Source organism: Onychostruthus taczanowskii, unplaced genomic scaffold (genome assembly GCF_017590055.1).
Source record: "Onychostruthus taczanowskii isolate IOZ18803 unplaced genomic scaffold, ASM1759005v1 scaffold51, whole genome shotgun sequence".
Lineage (NCBI taxonomy): Eukaryota > Metazoa > Chordata > Aves > Passeriformes > Passeridae > Onychostruthus > Onychostruthus taczanowskii.
The window spans coordinates 367,206-379,878 of record NW_024502680.1 but is presented as its reverse complement, the minus strand read 5'-3'; the positions used below and the strand labels follow the sequence as shown (position 1 = coordinate 379,878).

Genomic DNA, 12,673 nt, shown 5'->3' with positions numbered 1-12,673 from the left:
CAGTGTCTTAATTGGAGGGATGTCTGCAAGTGTTGGTTTTCTCATCAGTGCAGTACAATGTGCATGTCATTTTTCTTTTATATCTGAAAGTTTATTGTAGGGATTTTGTTAGTGGCTTTTGAGTAATACCATAAATATTGGAAGTATGTTAAATAATTTCTTTTTGTAGATAAAATGAGCTGAATGGATATGAAACACAAACCAAATTAATTAGGCATGTTTTCTTCTTTTCTAGTGAATAAACACAAACCCTGGATTGAGACGTCGTACCATGGAATCATAACTGAAAACAATGACACTGTGATTTTGGACCCTCCCCTGGTTGCATTGGATAAAGATGCACCTGTTCCCTTTGCAGGTAGGAATGTACATGAGCAGCAGCATTTGAGCCTGTGGACTGCATTTTGAATTTATTGGCATTTGTAAGGAAGGAATTTCCAGTGTAATTTGAAGGGCACATGAAAAGGCTGTGTCTGAGTACTCAGGACCTGACTGTTGGCCCACAGATCCTGAAATGAGGTGTTTTCTACAGGGAATTTGTTGTGAAGCAGACCAGAATAAAGAGAATACAGACGGCACCCACTATCAATATATTTTTAATGAAAACACAATAATTACACAATTACATTTGAATTTGCTTTTATAGAAATTAATCATTGCAATTGCCTGAAGTAATAATACATAATTAATTTTGTTCACCAGTAACAGCCCCTGCTTTCTCTCTTCCTTTTCTGTTCCCTGGCTATGGACAAAATGTGCGACAAATACTTAAAGTTGCTCAAATCATATCTTACCATGTAAGCACTTTATAACTGTCAAGACTTTGACAGAAAATTTAAGGGTGGTTTTGAACATTTTTGCTCAGGTTGCTGTATGATAGATGTATGTCATATACAAGTTTGCATTTGTATTAAGTCTATTTTACCTGACATTTTTACTGTCCTGAGTCCCTTAAGCAGAATATGGGACTTCAGCATATTGAGCAAATTTTCTCTTAAATTCCCTCTTTCATTAAAAATACTTTTTGAAGAAAAGAGAGAATAGTAAAACTTGATAGCTGCTATGAAGATCTTAAGATGGTGCAGTTGTTAAAAAGATGGTATTGCTTAAGAATCTTCAGCTTTTCTAAGGAAAGGAACTGGTAAAGGTGAGTATCCTTGTTCTTGGGGAGTTGTCATGTTCAGGAAGCAGAAGTCCAAGTGCTTGTCTTAAATGGCATTTTACAGCATCCTGAAAGAATTGTTCTCAGTCCCTTTTCCCAAAAGCTTACACTGGCATCAGCTCCTACCCTGCCACACCAGGGCTCCCAAATGGTTTTTATATATTGACTCCCATTTTAATATCAAGATTGTTTGTCACTCGTGGTGCCCAGTGATTCTTGGCTGCATGAAGATCAATTCCTAGTGAAAAAATGCTCTTTTCATTTTATTCCTCTATCACTGTGGGTGTGCCATCTTAGATTTGGTTCTTTTTCCTGCATTCCCTTAGGATCCTTCCAGGGATGTTAATCAAGTGCTGTTGTAACTGACACTGCAAACTCTGCTGGACTGGGAGTTTGTTAGCCTAATTATTTTCTTCAGCTTTTACATTGGGTGAATCAACACATTTTTCATTAAATAGTGATTTACTTTTCCTGTAGAAAATCATCCTTTGAAATACTGAACTTACACAGACATACTGGCTTTTGTGATAAAGGTTACATTAGACAGTAGCTTTATTTTAGCTTCTTCATTTATTGATTTGAAGTATTTGTATTTTGAGAAGTGTCTACTTCTTACAAGGGTAAATACTTTCTGTGTATCTCTGATGTTAATAGTTCATTTCCAGATAATATTTGGCCTCATGATCTGCAGCCCAGGTATAATATTGTTCAGGGTTAGTACTGATTGAATAGTACTGATTCCCTTTATTCCCTTGAAGGGCCTGCATTCTTTATAATTTTGGAAGAACCTCTCTGCAATTTAAAAAAAAAACAAAAAAACAAACAACTCCCGTCTTTTTAAATTGTTGGAGGAATTTACTATTTCTGTTGTAGTTTTTGATTTAATATCATATACTTTTATTTGGTTTCATAATGTCATTACCTTATTAAAAGTTTTTATGGAAAATTAAATTTGCATCATGTGTTTAGTAGGAGAAAACTGAAACAGATACAAGTACAACATTAACAATATTCTGTAGCTGTACATGTAATAGTGTGGTAATGTGGAATGTCTTTTATGGCTATATTTTATTTAAATGTGGAAATTGCAGTTATATAATATATCAGTCTTCAATTGTAACAGAGAATCAGAGCTCCAACAGTTCCTTTATCATCAGGATAAAGGAATAGTTAATATTTTCAGTGTTTTGTGCAACTGTTGGAGAAGAAAGAAATTCTAGTGCTTGGAAAGTTCTCCATGTTTGGTTGGTTGGTTGTTTTTTTAATGGGCTCGGATTCAAGAATATATCAGGGCAGTTTCTGATCTGTACTGAAATGTCTGCTGAGATCTCCTTGAGCAAACTGTAGTAAGACTAACTTTTTGTGAATTCTTTCCCTGCAACAATAGTTGCAATAGACCCCTGCAATAGTTTTCAGGCAGATGATTGGCTCTTCCATCAGGATTTTTGTTACCTTATAAAAATAAACTTTTTTTCAGTAGTACCAGCGTGCATGTGACTTTAAAACACACACACAAAACCTACTGACAAAAGATCCCCTCCAACAAACCAAAAATAATGCCAAATCTCAAACCAAATAAAAAAGACAGCAACCCAGCTGCCATGTAGCCATTCACTGCAGATGGGCAGGAGTTCTACAGGACCAGAACTGGACCAAAACAGAAGGCACAGTGTCAGTTCCGCCCCCACCCCAAGGCTGATGTTCCCAGGGCACTCCTGTAGAGGGACATGGCTGGATGTTATCTGAACTGTGAAACGTCGCTCTTCTTTTCTAGTTTGAAAGCAAAACCAGAGACTCCAAGTCAGAAGTACAATTTATTAGGAAAAGGGAAAAGAAAACCAAAATACATGCAGTAATGCAAAAGAAAAAGCACTGATAAAGTCAGAATACAACCTGACTGACTCTGATAAAGTCAGAATACACCCTGTTGGTCAGGGTGTTGGTAGCAGTCCAGTTGGATTGGTAGCTGCAGTCCTCCTGGAGTGGCAAATGTGGTTCTGTTGGAGCAGTGATCCTGTAGAAAGGGTGTAGTTTTCCTCTGAAGATCGAGTGGAAAAGATGGCAATTCCTCTGGGAATCCAGTGGAAAGATGGTCTGCTCAGTCCCAAAACCCAGATTATATCCAGGTGGGGATGCTTAGCTCCTCCCCCCTGGGCGGAGCATCTCACAATGGGCTGGTATCATTCTCTGAGTCATGCCCTGGGTCCATTAAACAGAAAAGGCTCCTGGAGGGAGTTATGTCTGAGTCATGTGGCAAGACATTGATGGGCCCATTAACAAGAGATAAGGAAAAAATGGGCGGCCCTCCTGGTTTCAGCAATTCTTGAGGATGGGAATAGGAAACATTTTTATACTGTAACCTAGGACGTCTTCTTAATGGCTTCCCTTTGAAGTGTTTCAGTAACAAGTTTAGGGAAATGTACAGGATTTACCACTGTGACAGGTCATGGTAGGGGAAACGCCTATTTATTGAATAAAATTATCTACATTTATCTACTAACTTATACTTACTTATTCCATATTTATATGTTGCTAGTGAGGGTGTAGTTCTTTTGGACATGTGCTTAACTTAGTCCTTGTGTTTGCACCATGCTGGTGCACAGGTAGCTCATGCATTTCGAATTTTTCACCTGGGCAAATAATTTTTCACCAGGTAACTGCTTTGTTACTAAGAATAACCAAGCTGTTAAGAGGCATTTGCTATTCAGTGATTCTTACCTGCCCTTAGTGCTTTGACATGCTTTCTGTACCCATTCCTATGGTATCCGTTTTAGTTTAAATGTTACTTGTGGCACAGGCCTACTCCAAACTGCAAACAGTGTTTTGGTTTTCACTTATGGAAACTTAATTTTTTTTCCTCATACCTCTGCCTTTTTTCATCACCATGCCTACTAAGGTAAGTCTGTCAACCCCTTCTAGGAGTCCACACATTATGGTGCACGTCAAACCTGAGTGGTTACAGGAGAAAATTACTGTAATCTGCACCTTTTTGCACCTCCATCTAATGTTCAACATCAAGAGTGATGACAGGAGAAAAAGGAGTCTTCCATGCAGTTACCTTCCTGACAGGTCTGTGTTTCCAGGAAGGACTAAGGAGAGACTAACAGGACTAAATGTGCCTGTGAAAACGCTGGCTGTCAAATGTGATCAGCATTTTTCATAACTGGAGCACAAAGACTTTCACAAGATTGCAATGAATAGCTTTTCATGTCTCTTTATCTAATGAATTTATTGTGAATAATTGAAATATATGTAAAGTCCTGGTTCTTAAAATTATCATGGTATAAGCATACCTCACTCTCTCTTTTTTACGCAATTGTATTTTTTGTCTCCTAGTTTGGAAGGAAAGCTTGAAAATATCAGTATAAGCTTGTAAGTGTGAGAAGTTTCAGGATCAGCAGTTTACCATATTTCAGTTTTTTAGGTCCTGGCCCAAAAAGGATTTTCACAGACTGGTGTTGAAATACAACTGACCTTTAAAATAACTAAACTCACCATGGTGTCCTGGAGCCTTTTGCAGGATATCAGAGACATTCCCTGACCCTTCTCCCCTCCCCTTGGCCAAAAAATACCCCCAGAAAATGAACCCCTACAAAACCCACAAAGAAATTGTAACCATTCAGGCTTAGGGGTAGTTTGCCTAGAAACAAGGAGGGATCTGCTGAATCAGTTTGTCAGGATTCGGTCCGTAACAAAATGCTGTGAGAGGATGGAGGGCTTTTGGAAGAGACATCTACCTGCACTCCAACTACAGCAACTACGTTTCATCAGCAATGCTGTGCAAAATAGACCTGAAAGGAACTTCAGGATGTCATCAGTCCATGCTCCTGCCCAAGGCAGGCCCTTGTCATTCCTGAGAAACAGTTTTTTGTCCTAATCTTACAGATCTGGAGTGGCAGAGATGCAACAGCTTCCCTGGGCAATCTATTGCACACTTCACCATACTCCTGGTTTTTCATGAAGCTTGGTCTGAACTTTCTGTACAGTGGTTGCAGCCCATTAATTTTAGTCCTAACCACAAGGCAGAGCAGATTATTCGCACTCTTTTTGTGCAAAAGCCTTTTATGTTACTCCCTAAAAGCACTGTGAGCATCCTAAACAGTCTGGTGTGGAGGTGAGTCCTGCTGCTCGTGGTGTTTTCCGAAGCAGAAAAATAGGAGGTAACATTCAGGGCAGTGAGGTGATGGATGTCCCTTCTCACCCTGGAAGAGAAGATCCAGACTTGTCACTGTGCCCCATTTCTGGGCTAATAGTCACATTTGAGTGCCTTGTGTCCCAGCAAGGCTGAGCTGGGCAATTGTACCAGGGTGAGCTGTGCCCATCACGTCTTCAGCTACTTTTATGCTCTTGATAAAATTATAGAGAGCCTTTCTTAGCAAGATCAGAGTCTGGCTCCCTCCAGACAAGTAATCTGCATCTCAGAAGCAGTTCCACTTCACACCTCCTGGGCAGATGGAGTCCCAGTCTGACTGTGTTTTGGCTGTGCTAAAAGCACTGTAAAGAATAAGAAGACAACAAAACCAGCCAGGAAGGATGCCAAAATATTCACTAAACTACAAGATGCAACCACAAACTCTCCAAATCTTCTTTTTTATTTTAGTAGCTCAGAGGAGTGTGTGTTCTCAGCTACACCACAGCAAACTCAGCACTTGTCAGCCCACTTACACCCAGGGACTGAACACAAAGTCCCATTTTTCTGTATCAGACTGTGAAGCTGCCCAGCCTCCCTGTTTGTTTGTTTGTTTGTACTGAAAAACAGTGGCATTAATAACAGCAACTACCCTTTTGGTACAACATTGAAAGTACAGAGTTATTCTAAAATTGTCATTCGGAATATTATCATTTCTACTCACTGTCAGCGAGACTTAGAACATGAGTCAGTTTAGGATGCCCAGAATTCATTTGTGTGAATTATTTCTCTGTGAAAATGAGGTATGATCAAAACAATATGACGTGAAGGAAAAGCCATGGAGCGTTGCAGTTGTTTATAACAATTTTTTAATGATTTTTAATTTCTAGCTTTGAAGCTTACATTTATTACTGTAGCTTAATTAGTTAAGCCTTGAGCCTTCAAAGGCAAAAAAACCAATCTCTTCATGGTGATCCTAATCTAAGGTAAAATGAAAGACTGGTAATAGCACAGTTAATTCTGGGGATGCTGTTTTTGACTTAATGGATACTGCTTACTGTCCATTAAAGCTGAGAGCGATAAACATGCTCAGGTTTCAGATTTAGAATGCACTAAAAAACCAATCACTCTCACAGTGACCTCTGTTAGTCCCTGAAGCTCAGAGATGAGGGCTTTGAGGGCTTTTAAGTTTGGTTATTTTTTGTGATTGCCTTTCTTAGTCATTTTTACAGCTGTGAAGTAATAGTAGGTGACATCAGTGTGTCCAAAGAAGACTAAAGGGTCAGGGATTCAGGCTGCTCTGGTGGAGCTTTTAGTGGCTGCTAAGGGGCCTTCATTGCAGGAAAAAGGGGCTAGGGAGAAAATAAAAATTACATGTTTGAGTTGGGAGTGAATGCAAGTTCCTCCTGACAGATAAAATCAATAATGAATGGGAACGCTGAGATACTTCATTACACCTAAATATGCTAAATTACTTAAAGCTAGAAACAAGCAAGGAAAGTCATCAAGAAATTCCAGTCTGATAATATTTACTTGGACTTTTAAAACTACTTATGGAAAAGAGTGATTTGAGACACATTTGAACTGGCTTTGAGTAGTTTTCTTTATGTACAAGACCTGATCTTTAGAAAAATAGGGCAGGCTACTACAGTGGATTGCAACCCTAGACAATAAGACAGGGACAGAATCAGTCATTTTATAATCCTGAAGTGTACTAAATAACCATTTAAGTAAAAAATTGTTAAGTTAAAACAGATTGTCACTGAAGGTGCCAGGAAAATAGTGAGAGTTTTTAAACTTTTGGGCTATTCAGAACAGAAGAGAGAAACCTGAGTGGGAAGTACTGGAATTGCTAAGCCTATAGGTCCAAAAATTTCTTGCTGCTGTTATGCTTTGAGGATGGATGTAGATTTTGTGTCACACTCCTTTGAAACTAATGAAGCCTTGCTGTATGAGAGCCATTGCAGTGTGCCTGAATCTGCAGCTGAAATATGAAGTCATTTATTTCAATGAACTATAAACCCTTTTCAACAAAATATTTTAAAAGCTGGAGAAAGTATTTATTTTGTTGAGGTACTATTTTGACATTTTTTTCCTGCAATGAAACATTTTAGTGTGAATTAAGATGTAACTTGCTTTTGAGATGTGATTTTTGCTATGGAGTTAAGCATGATTTCTACACTTTTTAGACATTCTCTAAAATCAGAGGTGGTTCCTCAAGGATTTCAAATTCTGAAAGTCACAGGAAGGACAGCATAGGAAACTTACCTGTTTGGGGGTAAAAAAGGATGAGGACTTGTCATCTTCTTTTGGTTTGAGTGATACATGGAGGCTTACCTGAGGTCTGAACAGGCTCATATATTAAAAGAAGTGTTAGCAGCTGAAAAATGTAAAACTGCTCTAGTTATCCCTCATCATTAAAATTGCAGTGGGGATCATAACTGCTTAGCTTCTTACAATTTTAGGTAGAAATGAATGTTTTCTAACATGTATTGATATAAATGAAATTATTTCAAATAACTATGCTAGCAAACATAACTCCAAGCTATGAAGATTTACGGTGAGCCAGTTGAAGCAAACAAGAATGATACCCCGGGACATTTTCTCTTCTTCTGTAGTTTGATTCTCTTCACTATTTGATACTCAAGAAGTAGTAAACTTGAGCTGCTCACTTCTGCTCTCCAGTGTGTGAACCCGAGAACCCAAAATCTGCACCCATCTTTACTTCCAGTGCTGCAATAACAGGAGGGACCCTCAGAGGGAGGGCTGAAGGAACAGAGTGAGGACTCAAAAGGAAGGAACAAACTAAGTCAAATAATGGAAATTCCACTCCAATAACTTCCTTCACACTTTCATTCCATCTGTGGTCCACCCATTAATTCAATTACATCTCTCTCCTTTACATAAATAATCTCCTTTTATGTGTGAATTCCTGTGTTGTCATGTTCCTCGGTGAATGATGATGAAAACCAAAAAGGACTGCTTGTAAAAGCATTCAGCATTCTTTATACAGACTTAGAAAAATAATTTATAATGCCAGGAAGTGTTAGTAATGCAATAAGTGCAATTGGAATATTCACCACTTAAAAGTTTAGTGCAACAAAATTGGCACTGCAGGATTCCAGCTTGCTTTAAAAATAAAATCAAAAGGCTTTAAAATGTGTTCCTCAGAATGGAACTACCTGAGTTTGTGTAAAGCAGCAGGGACAAGCCTCTTGCTTGTAATGGTTTCTAAATATTAAAAACATTTTAAAAGAACAGCCTGAATAGGTAGTTATTTATTCTTTAGAGCTCATTGTGCTTATTGGTTAGCAATTCTCTTGTGGAAAGAATAGATAAGAGCCCCCACTTTTCTTTAAACCTGCTTCTTTCCACTCAGCTGAAAAAAAATTTATTTTCCTGGACAAGAACAAACACTCCACTCAACAGCCTGAAAGTGTTGTTGATCCCTTTTCTTGCTAGGGCCGCCTAAAAAATGGATGTGATGCTACTTTTATGAAGCAAGAAGGGGAAGGAGAATATAAAGAATTCAAACTCTGGACAGGTGGTTTAGGTCATTGATTTTCTGCTCAATTCCTCCTGTTTCTGGCTGTGTGAAATGGATCAAGCCAATTTGTTCTCCTGGCTTGTGGTTTCCTCCACTGTCTTTTTTTTCTGTGTGTTTAGATTATAAAAAACCTCTCCCAAGTGCTTTTATCTCAGTGACTGTGGAGCACTGAGCATCTCTGAGTGCAGCCCCAGCACAAGGAGGATTTGCTGTTCTCAGCTGTTTTCTGTTCCATAACCATTTATGGTACAGGTGTGTTTATAAGGGACATAACAGTGCCACCAGACTGGCACACAGAAATTCTGTTCAGTAATTTGGAAACAACCTCTCCCTTTATAAATGAACTCCAATGCTTCTGTATTAAATGGACCAAGTCTTTATATTATTTTAAATGGTGTCAGATGTCAGGGTGACTCTTGTTTCTCAGACTGAAAGGCAGTGTAGAAAGGACAGTGGAGGCAATATTAGATTTTTTTGTTGTTGTCTCTATTGTAGGGGTGGTGAACATAAACACAGTACTGAGTTCATAATGTTTTGAGAAAACTATATACAATTTGTATCAGATTTTTGCAGTATCACACACTCTGCCACTCCCAGGCTCAGCAGAGACTGTGCTCCTGCCCTGGTGGCAAGCACTGGAGCTGCCCAGTGAATAGGCTAAGGCCATGTTAATCCAGGAGGACATGCTGGGCTGATCAGGTGATGGAAAATGGGCACCCAATCCCATCCACACAGCTCCCATCATCTCTTGGGTGCTGTGATCCTTTCCTTGGAGAGCTGTGTGGTCCCACTCTGGGATTACTGCTCTTTGCCTCCCCCCCAGTGCCTTGTGTCACTCTCAAGGATTTCAGTGATTTGTTTGCCACCCCATGCCACAACCCTGAACCTGAGACATTCTGTGCTCAGTGAAAACACAGGAGGGCGTAAACAGACAAAATATTGGTAGGTATGAAGTATAGACAGATGTGTTACAGGCATTTATGATGCACATTATTGTAAAATTTCCCAGGTGTAACAGCAGCTTTTGGACACAATTAACCAGCATATGCACTTTGTATCCACACGCTTGCCTTACACTGAGTTTGAAATAAAGTATTTCAAATCATAGGTCAGTTTCCTTCACTTACAGCACTGTCTCTTATGTGAAAATTATACAAAGCTTGAGAGAAAAAGAACTAGTTCCTGGAAGTGATTGGTTTCTAGTTACTTCATGGACTGTGATTCCACTTAGTTAGTGTGCAATAACCATGGTGATATAAACAGACTGCAAAACAAACCTACATTACCTTTAAAAATGCAATTTTAAATTTTTTTGTTTGTTTGTTTTTTAAAAATCATTATGTACTCTAACTTACTTGCCCTTTATATAAAGTTTAAAAGAACAGAAAAATAATTTGGGTTAACAGGTGAGAGCAATTGCCAGCCTGTTATAGGAATCCATCTCCATAAAAAAGTGTATTTAAATTTAACTAATTTCCTTTAAAATTATTTCGTTAATTAAATTTTAATTCAGTTCAAGCACTTAAAATTTACATATTCCTGTCACATGACAAAGAAATTTAAGTAACTGTGATTCCGTGGCAGTGGATATGATAACCACAACATGTCAGGCCTAGTGTGTTTTGTTGTTGCTGAAAAGTTTTCAAGTCAGGGTCCCTTTTTAACCACCTGCTCAAAAAATTTCTGAAAGGCTCATTGGTACTTGATTGATTTCTTAGTGCCTGTGACAGATTTAATGGATATTTCTGACAAGACTTCTGCTCCTTACTGCTGCCTGCCTTGGAGAGCTTCCAGGTGTGCTAATGAAAAAAAGTCATGAATGAAGGCAGGAACAGTGAGCGTTGTATTTGGTGTGGCAGATCCAAAGGACAGAAATGAAATATAACACTGTAATTAATAGGCATGCTAGAATTGAAAGGATGACAGCAATTTAACCTCAGCTTTCAGATGCTTTTGGACTAGAATACATTATTTAGGACAGCAAAGCTTCTACATCCCCCCTAGCAGCTTTCCTGGAGCTGGGAGCTGTTCCTGCATGGCCTCTTCTCCCAGGGCTTCACCTCTGCAGCGCCTCACTGAAACTGGACAGAGCAAAGGGCAAATCCTGCAGCTCTGTTGGCTCAAATGGGTGTTTGCCCACTCCTTCCTCAGTGCTGTCCTTGTGTGTGGGAGCTGGGCTAGAACAGCAGCATGAAAGGCAGTGAGAATCGTGTGCAATGAAAGAGAAATCACGTGCAATAAAAAGCCCTGTACGCTTTGTATAAAATTTTTGATTAAAAAGTGTTTCCTTGAATGGAATTTGCCCCAGCTGTTGCCATCTGTCAGTTTTCCATTGCCCTTTAGAAACCACAGCAGTGTTGGTTTCGGTCCATCTCTCTGGGGGTGCTGCTATAGGATGTGCCACATATGGCAGATTATCAGCGGCACTGCAGGAGCCAAGGGCTGCTGGGTGTGGGGCTGAGCTGATGGACTGAAAACAAAACAGTCCTTTGCTTTAATCTGCAAGATTGAAGTAGCAGGCCCTGCCTACTGTTTACTGCAAAGTGCTTTTCTGTGCTGCATGTGAAAGCACAGCAGAGAAATCACAGCTTTGTCCAGAGTCCCCACGTAATTCGTTTGCTTGGTGTGCTTTTACATAGAGGGAAAAGTTAATTTGGTTAGAACGTTTCTTGCCAGTGACTGTGGCTTTATTGAGCAGAATTATATATAGAAATAACCCCCCCTTATGCTGATTTATTTTTAAGTTTTTTATTTCAGTATCATGTTATCTTCATAGAAGAGAGGGAACGAATGCTCAGGGACAAACACTTTCACATGTGTCTGTCCTGATGCTGTGACTGCAGGTGTAGAGGAGGTGGCCTGACTTCCTGAGAGGTGAAAAATAAACAAAAAGGACAATTTCTCAGACAGCAAGAGAATTGTTGGAGTAAAAAACTCCAAAATAAATAATACTGAAAATGTATTTAATGTATTTAAATGTATTAAATAAACTCTTAAGTCAGAAAGCTGTAGACCATCCTAAAATATGTTGTTGATTCTTTTGCCTTGTCTTAAGCTGCCTCAGCATATGGAGGTTTGCTGAGGTCTGAAGTAACACTGGAGGAGGGGCATTAGACAAATAGGTGAGGCATCTGGAGCCACAGGCTGGGTACATTTTGGAGTTTTCAGCATCACTTTCGGGAAGGACAACACTGTCATGGTGCAGCTAAGGTAGTGCTTAAATTTGCACTGTCATTAAACTTAATCTGAATTTTCAGTAACATTTTGCCCACAGTGCAATTTCTGTATGAATTGGCCTGAGACCCATAATAAGGGACTGAAGTACAGCTACTTTGCTTAAATAACATACATTGTTTAAAACAACCTGCAACGTCCTAGGAGTTTTTTGAATTGCTGTACTGAAGATGAAGTTAGTTCCTACACTCAGCCTTGAAACTGAGTCTTAATTGCAGAAGATACTGACTTCTCTTCAGATTGCAAGTTTAAATCATATATAAATAACATCAAATATTTATTAGATCATTCTGGGATACTTTTATTATGAAAATGGGAGATTTTTAACTCTGTTCCTACGATAAAGATGTAAAAATCCAGACATCAGAAGATAAGTGAATGTAGATTTAAAACATGAAAGTTCGGCCTTGAATGAAAAAAGAGAAATCTGAGTCGTTGTTTCCTAAAACTAATGAGAAGTAATTTAAGGTGCTGAAATAAGCAGCTGAAAAAAAGCAGATGTTGGCTTATAATTAACTTTTGAGATTGATAAATCAGAAGATAAACTCTAGGAAACAGAAGCCTGAATACACAGACAGAGAGACATGCTGAGCATTCCAGG

The 12,673-nt window shown here is 38.9% G+C and overlaps 1 protein-coding gene across 1 annotated transcript in view; it reads left to right on the top strand.

Annotated features, from left to right (window-relative positions):
- The first annotated feature begins 240 nt into the window (after window positions 1-240).
- The window catches only part of CLSTN2 (calsyntenin 2), a 193,240-nt gene continuing 180,807 nt past the window's right edge, over window positions 241-12,673 (top strand). The window contains exon 1 of the mRNA XM_041416257.1: window positions 241-358. The gene's annotated coding sequence lies outside the window, so the exon portion shown is untranslated. The remainder of the gene's footprint in view (window positions 359-12,673) is intronic.